Genomic DNA, 7,657 nt, shown 5'->3' on the forward strand with positions numbered 1-7,657 from the left:
ATGACAACTCGGCAGCATTACCCAGAACTGACCCAAACTTTGAGAGGCTGTTCAAACTTCAGCCCTTTCTGAAGCACTTGACTCAGCGATTTGCAGAGGTGTATGTATATATCCATTGATGAGTCATTGATGTTGTACAAAGGCCGGCTAGTGTTCAAGCAATTCATTCCTAGCAAGAGAGCACGATATGGGATCAAGTTTTACATGTTGTGTGAAAGTACCACTGGGTATGTCTGCAACATGAGAGTCTACACTGGGAAAGACTCTACCCTAAACCCTCCGGGCTGCCCAGCCCATTTAGGGACAACTGGGAAGATTGTTTGGGATCTTCTCACACCATGGCTCCACAAGGGTCACCATTTGTATGTGGACAATTTCTACACAGGAATTCCACTGTTCAGGGAATTGTTCAATGTGGACACACTGGCATGCGGTACAATGAGCTGTAACCGCAAAGGCTTCCCCAGAAAACTTGTGTGCAAGAAGTTGGCCAAGGGAGAATGTATGGCAATGCGGCGGGATGAACTGTTGGCAGTAAAATTCTGCCACAAAAGGGATGTGTACATGCTGAGTACTATTCATGATGAAAGTACTTCAGCAGTCACTGAGCGCGGGCAGACTCAGCAAGCATGGAAGCCCATCTGCATTCTGGACTACAACAAGTACATGGGTGGAGTAGATAAAACCGACCAAGTGCTTGAGTCATACAAGGCTGAATGCAAGTCGCGCTTCTGGTACATAAAGTTGGCCACACACATTATGCATATAGCAACGTTCAATGCTTATGTGGTGTACCGTGCCGCTACTCCACAAAACAACCTGTCCTTATTGAACTTTGAAACAGAAATTGTTCAATCGCTGACTATGGTCCATGTAGAAATTCCCTCCGTTCCAGAGGTAGAAGATGTGGCCAGATTGCAAGATCGACACTTTGCTGATTTTGTTCCTGCCACAGCAATGAAGACACACCCTTACAGAAGATGTAAGGTGTGTAGTAAACAAGGAGTGAGGAAGGATACTCAGGTGTACTGTCCCCAATGCCCTTCCAATCCAGGCCTCTGCCTACAGCCTTGTTTCCTTTTGTATCATACAAAGGAAAAGTATTGGGGGATGGACTGATTTCCGGAAATGGCCATCATCCCTTGAAAGGAACCCTTGGGCTCTGATTTTGTGCACCTCTTACAAATGAATGGCACTCCTGCTCCCTGCACTGGAGGTGTACCATCAATGAAAATGCAACAGCATTTCACCTCACGGTATTACCCAAATTGGTCGTTTACAATTGTTCGAATGAACAATTGACCGAATTTAAAGGGTCACAATTGACCTTTTCACAATTGACCGAATATATATATATATATATAATGGTTTGGTTTTTTATATATATATATATGGGTTTTGGGGGGTTTGGCGTTGGGTGGGGGGTTGTGGGGGGTTTCCCCCCACATATATGGTACAATTGACCTTCACAATTCGGTCAATTGTGAAAAGGTCAATTGTCATTCGAGCAGTTGTAAAACGATCAATTTGTATACAACCCACCTCACGAGCATTGCTAGTGCTGCTCCCTCCACTGGAGGCCTGCCTTGGAAAGGCACACCACTCCGGTACCTTTCACTTGAGGCCTGCTGTAGATGGAAAGGCTCAGTCTAGCGCCCTCTGCGCGAGGTGTGACTTGCAAAGGAACGCAATTCAGGCTCCTTTCACTGGAGGCGTATCTTGGAAAGGCATGCCACTCCAGCTCCCTCCACTTGAGGCGTTGCTTGGGGAAGTAGAGAACACCACTCTGGTTCTGTCCCCTTTGGGGTGTCTTTGCAAGGCATGCTAGTGCAGCTCGCTCCACTTGAGGCCTGCCTTAGAAAAAAACGTCAGTGAGGGTTCACTCCTTCAGTGAAGCAGTGAAGAGGCGTGCAGTGGAATGGAAGGTGATTTCTGCACCTTCCACCTAAGGCTTGCCATGCAAACAAACGGCAGTCCCACTCCCTCCACTCGAGGGTTGCGTTGGTGAAGATGGGAACACCATTCCAGTTCCTTCCACTCAAGGGGTGTATTTTGGAAATAGTACACGCCACTTTGGCTCCCTCTCTTGAGGTCGAAGTTTCATGAAAGTGGTACTTGGACACCTACATGGGGGCGGTGTCTTGCGTACCTCGTACCACCCTGCCCTCTTTATTGTTTTACCGTAACTTGTGATATGTGTGGTGTAGCTGAAATGTCTTCTGTAGGAATTACTTGGATACGATTGGTGTGCGAGTGAGGTGTAGCAACAGAACATGCAGATGTCATTTCTGTGAATGCACTTTCCCAGCACTGCAGAAATGAGTAGCATGTTAGAGGGTGTTAGCTTAGTGTGGGTAAGGTTGCACATATGAGTGCTGTAAAAATCTTGCTAGGGACATACTTGAAGTTGGTGTGAGAGACAGCGCCTGTAGGCCAGGTAGCCAAGGGAGCCAATGTGCACTTGCTATCAGTGTGCAGATACGATTGTTGGCACATGCCATTTCATTTGAATGCGGACAGTTGATGAGCAATTGCTGGAAAATGATGTGAAAGATGTTGCCTGGAGACACAGTTGCATTGTGTGCACACGGACACATGGTACAAGTGTGCAGATACGCTTGCTCTGGCGCAAGTGATTTGGTAGAGGTGCGACTGCTGATATGGATGCCCACTGACTGCAGACACAAAAGGTGTATGAATGGCCAGTGATACGGTGGCTGCCTTGCCGTGGCATCACTGCTCACAAGGATGTTCCTCCTTGTGCTAAGCACGGAGGCTCGTCCGTGTGCTAAATCCTACCTTGCTTGTCCGACTGCATTGTGACGTGAATGTATGAGAAGTGTGAGCAAAGGTGCATGTGAAGGGGCTTACTGACAGCACTTTCCTATGTACTGGGAGCACTAAAGACCACTTGCTGTGCAAATGATGTACCCATTCTCACTCAGGCACGACACCCACGCATACTAGGTCTGCCTTTCATTGAGACACATGTGGGAACGCGGGACGGTAGGCCATGTGGTGCTGGCGACGTGTTTCAGTGGGTGACCAAAGGGAAATGTCTGAAAATGGTGGGGTTTTTTGCCAAATTTCCGACTTTGCCGGGGATTGTGGGTAATAAATTCTGGCCCGATTGACGCAAGTCATACCTCTGTGGATTCCCACGGATGTCTTCTTTTCAGAAATGCATGGGGGTCCCTGTTTTTCTTGGTGGCTGCAACACCCCAGGCCTAAATCTGTAGGTTGGCTCCCCAAACCCTTTGGGGGGATAGCAGTGGTTTAGCCTTATTCCTTTGGGCCCAGGTAGGTGCACCCACACATGTGAGGTACCGTTTTCATCGGGACACCTGTGGGAACGCGGGACGGTAGGCCATGTGTTGTTGGGGGTGTGTTTCGATGGGTGAGCAGAGCAAAATGTGCAGAAAATGCGTTTTTTTCCCCACATTATGGACTTTGCGGGGGTGTCTGGGTAATAAATTCTGTGGCGATTTGCGCAAATCATACCTCTGCGGATTCCCACGGTGTCCTCTTTTCGGAAATGCATGGAGTTCCCTGTTTTCCTTGGTGGCTTGGACACCTGAGGCCCATATCTGTGTGGTGTGCCGGTCGGCAGAGAGTCTGAAATTCCGGTCTGAAAACAGACTTGGGGTTACTTGTGTTTTAGGCTTTCCCCTTGGCACCCAGGTAGGTGCACCCACACATGTGAGATACCGTTTTCATCGGGACACCTGTGGGAACGCAGGACGGTAGGTCATGTGTTGTTGGGGGCGTGTTTTGATGGGTGAGCCGAGCGTAATGTGCGGAAAATGCATTTTTTCCCCACATTTCAGACTTTGCGGGTGTGTCTGGGTAATAAATTCTGGGGCGATTTGCGCAAATCATACCTCTGCGGATTCCCACGGGTGTCCTCTTTTCAGAAATGCATGGGGTTCCCTGTTTTCCTTGGTGGCTTGGACACCCGAGGCCCATATCTGTGTGGTGTGCCGGTCGGCAGAGAGTCTGAAATTCGGGTCTGAAATCAGACTTGGGGTTACTTGTGTTTTAGGCTTTCCTCATGGCGCCCAGGTAGGTGCACCCACACATGTGAGGTACCGTTTTCATCGGGACACCTGTGGGAACGCGGGAAGGTATAACATTTGTTGTGTTTGTGTGGTTTTCATAACGTTTTGACCCATTTGCTGATGCCCTTTGTCACACAACCCTTTCATTTCCCAAATGTGACCTACATTTATTTGCTGCTTTAGCCACCATACACTTTTGTAACCTGCACATGTCAACTACCCTTGAAAAGGTCTGCCTGTGCTCTTTCAAAAAATGTATGCTTGCCGTTCCTCACCACATTGGTTTTCCCGATTTACACATGCTAAGTGTGTCTGTTCAGGCCGTGAGAGTAAAACTCCTGTGTACCATGGCTCAGTGTTTGGCTTGTGGTATTGCTTGTTTTGTAAAACACTACAAAAAATGTGTGCTCTCCTAACTGCAAGAGTCGGGGGGAATGTAGAGGAGCATTGCTTTTCTCAAAATTCATAGAAGCCATTGCCGTACCAAGCCAACCATGTCCAACACATACCTTTTTTTCAGTCATTTTCCCGCTTTCCCCCCAATCTATAGCAGTTTCCCCTACCTAGCTGTTGCCTGACCTACGCAAATCACCCCTTCCTAAACTTGGAATCTTGTATACTTTTCAAAAATATATGCCTTTCTGTCCTCCAATTCGGCTTTCCTATCCTTTTCTTCCATTCCGTCCATGCATGTCCAATTGGCAAAAATGGCCAAAATCGCCTACCTCTCACAAAACGGTTGATAACCACATCAAAATAATTTTCTTTCGTTTCCACTCAACCTGTTCCTGAAAGCCAGGAAATTGGGGAACTCAGCACACCAAACCATTTGTTCCTAGCTCTTACAAGGAAAAAACCACAGGCTTCTTTGTACATCATTTTATTGGCACTTTTTGAAAAAAACCAAAATGTTCGCACTTTTTGCTTATTTTCTCCCACCCCCCTACAGCAACCTAGGATTCCTGGGTGGCGTTACGACCACCTACATGTGGGAAAAAAAGGAGCCAAATTTCGCTGAGATCTCATGTAACAAAAAAGTTACAAGCCATTGAATGGCCACAAACCGAAATCACCAAAAAACGCCCTGGCACTGGGGAGAAATACCCATGGCATTTAAAGGGTTAAGCATTAAAACAAAAAGGAAAACATGAGCCTAAACGTAAAATGAAAACATAGACAAATGGGAAAAGGGGGAGGAAAAAACAAAGAAAACTTTCATGAGTTAATTTGTCTCTTGCATATGAGTTTGCAAACTTGAAAACATTTGGTGAGTAGTCTCAAACATTAAACAAAAAACGAATTTTCTCTTACCTAATAGTATTGATTTGGAACATGGCTTTTCAGCAAAACAAAACAGTCATGGGCTCAATCCCAACCTGTCAAATAAATTGGGGGTAATTTGTTCTATATTAATACAACTGATTTTTCATAAGTATGTGGGTTGAAATACTAATATTGTCTTGAGTAAAGTTTAACTATGCCCATAAGGTAAAATAGAAGAGAAAAGGTTTAGTGCGTCTTATGTTTGTTCATGTGAAATTAGTTAGTTCTATGTTAATGCAACTATTTTTACATAAGTCAGTGGGTTGGGGTAAAACTGCTTTCTTAAATACAGTTTAAACGTGCCTATATGATAAAAAAAAAAGAGGAAGGAAAGTTTAAAGCATCTCGTGTTTGTACATGTGCCATTCAGTTGGTCAAAGAGCTGCGCGAAGAGTATGTTTTTTTATTTATCATCTAAAGTGAGCTTATTCTCTCATTGCATTCTCATGTGGTAAGTGCTTCGCAAGTGCAGTTAAATTAATCACTCCGCATGCTGTGCGGGCTGCAGATGCAAACATCCTAATGTTCGTATCTTACCTCTGCAATACAAAAACGAGCTCTGTGCAAATCTGTCCGTGTTCGAATAGAAAACCAAAATGGTGGCTTTAATAGTTGTTACTGTGGTCTCCTCTGCGACCCTAATGGTCCTTTCTCAGTTACTATTCTGGGCGCCATCTTTAGGGCTCCGAAAGCAAGAAGAGTACTACTCTCGACTATGTGAGCCCATACATTGAAGTGGATGCAAAACGTATGTGGTTTGTGCTATATGACGTGATGCCTATTAAGTAGGAAAGTTAACTTAGGAGCCTTTTGCAAAATCCAATTCAGGTTAATTACACAAACATAATGTTAAAGGGGATGTACAAAGGCATGTGCTAATTCCTTACTGATACCGTAGGCCGTTGCCATGACAACTCATATAAGTGATTGTTCAATTAGGGATCGCTAATTACTAAAAGACTGTGAGCAAAAAGCCAATTAAGTATTTGAGCGTTGTGCGCGTTGTTTGTCGAATTTCAATGTATGTCGATTGCACAATGGAAAATTAAAAGAAATGAAGGAATGCAAAGGGATGCGTCTTCTCCCTAATGTACACGTGAACTGAGGCCATGATAGTCAATGTGATTAATTATTCTTGGAAAGGATGTCTAGTTAATACAAGGAGCTAGATAGACTATATATTATCTAATTAAACATTCTGTTTTGTTCTGCTCTAATGACAAACTAAAAGTCATATCCTGAGGTTGAATTCTTGGCACTTGGAGCCGTTGAGTGAACTGAGAGGTGCATAAACTATATACAGAACTCATAGTTGGTAAGTGACATATAGTTCATAACCTTTCCAGGTTTCATAGGAAGGAGGACATCTCATTGTCCGAGTTCAAGCCTCTTTCTACTGTCCGAAAGCGGCATATTAGATTCGCCTCGTCTTGTCTTAGTTTCTTCTTTGTTGGCGCAATATGTTGTAATGAATCTAATTTGTTCTGGTTGACTGTCAGTTTGTTTGCTGGAGATCAATGTATTTTCTCTGTTGAGTTCCCTTGCTTTAACACGTGCTTTTGTGATATTCTTCCTGGCATATCCTCTGGCTAAAAAACTTGTTGAGAGCAGTTTACATTCTTCATCAAAGGCTGCTTTTGCTGAACAGTTCCTTCGAGCTCGTATAAACTCCTCTTTCGGGATATTTTTAATTACAGGATTGTAATGACAACTTGTCGCAAACAAAGTTGAGTTTGCCTCTGTTGGTTTCCTGTAGGTTTTAGTCATTAGTTTGTTTTCTTCTATATAGATTGTTAAATCTAAAAAGTTGACCTCTGATGTGCTAGAGGTTCCAGTAAATTGTATTCCTAAAGTATTCTGATTTGCTCGTTGTCTAAATACTTGTAGTTGGTCGTCATTCCCCTTCCAGATGAGAAAAACATCATCTATATATCGATTCCATAGAACAACATAGTCTTCATAGTCTGCATCTGAATAGATGTATTGGTCTTCATACATGGCCATTACAAGATTAGCCAATGCCGGGGCATATTTAACACCCATAACTACGCCGCAGGTCTGCCTATAGTACTCCTTATTGAACAGAAAAATGTTATTTTTCAATGTTAGAAGCATCATTTCCTTACTAATCTGTATTAATTAGTAGTTTGATTGATCTATAGCATCCAAAGGCGTGTTATGCTTGATCGATGTATAAAGTGCTGTAACATCCCATGTAACTAAGATGTATCCAGCTTGCCAATCAACCCCTATTAATTTGTTGATGATTGCTGTTG

At 44.1% G+C, this 7,657-nt stretch overlaps 1 long non-coding RNA gene across 2 annotated transcripts in view; it reads right to left on the reverse strand.

The window, feature by feature from the left end:
• The window catches only part of LOC138452857 (uncharacterized), a 91,749-nt gene extending 85,765 nt beyond the window's left edge, over positions 1 to 5,984 (reverse strand). The window contains exons 1-3 of one of the 2 annotated variants that reach the window (XR_011260320.1): positions 5,919 to 5,970; positions 5,370 to 5,434; positions 4,931 to 5,211 (exon numbers count right to left, since the gene is read on the reverse strand). This is a non-coding gene — a long non-coding RNA (uncharacterized lncRNA). Of the gene's footprint in view, positions 1 to 4,930; positions 5,212 to 5,369; positions 5,435 to 5,918 lie in introns of those variants that run through there. The other variant, XR_011260321.1, reaches the window with a different exon arrangement.
• Between the last annotated feature and the right edge of the window lie 1,673 nt (positions 5,985 to 7,657).

The sequence above is a fragment of the Ambystoma mexicanum genome, chromosome 1p (genome assembly GCF_040938575.1).
Source record: "Ambystoma mexicanum isolate Mex_15411 chromosome 1p, UKY_AmexF1_1, whole genome shotgun sequence".
Taxonomy (NCBI): Eukaryota; Metazoa; Chordata; class Amphibia; order Caudata; family Ambystomatidae; genus Ambystoma; species Ambystoma mexicanum.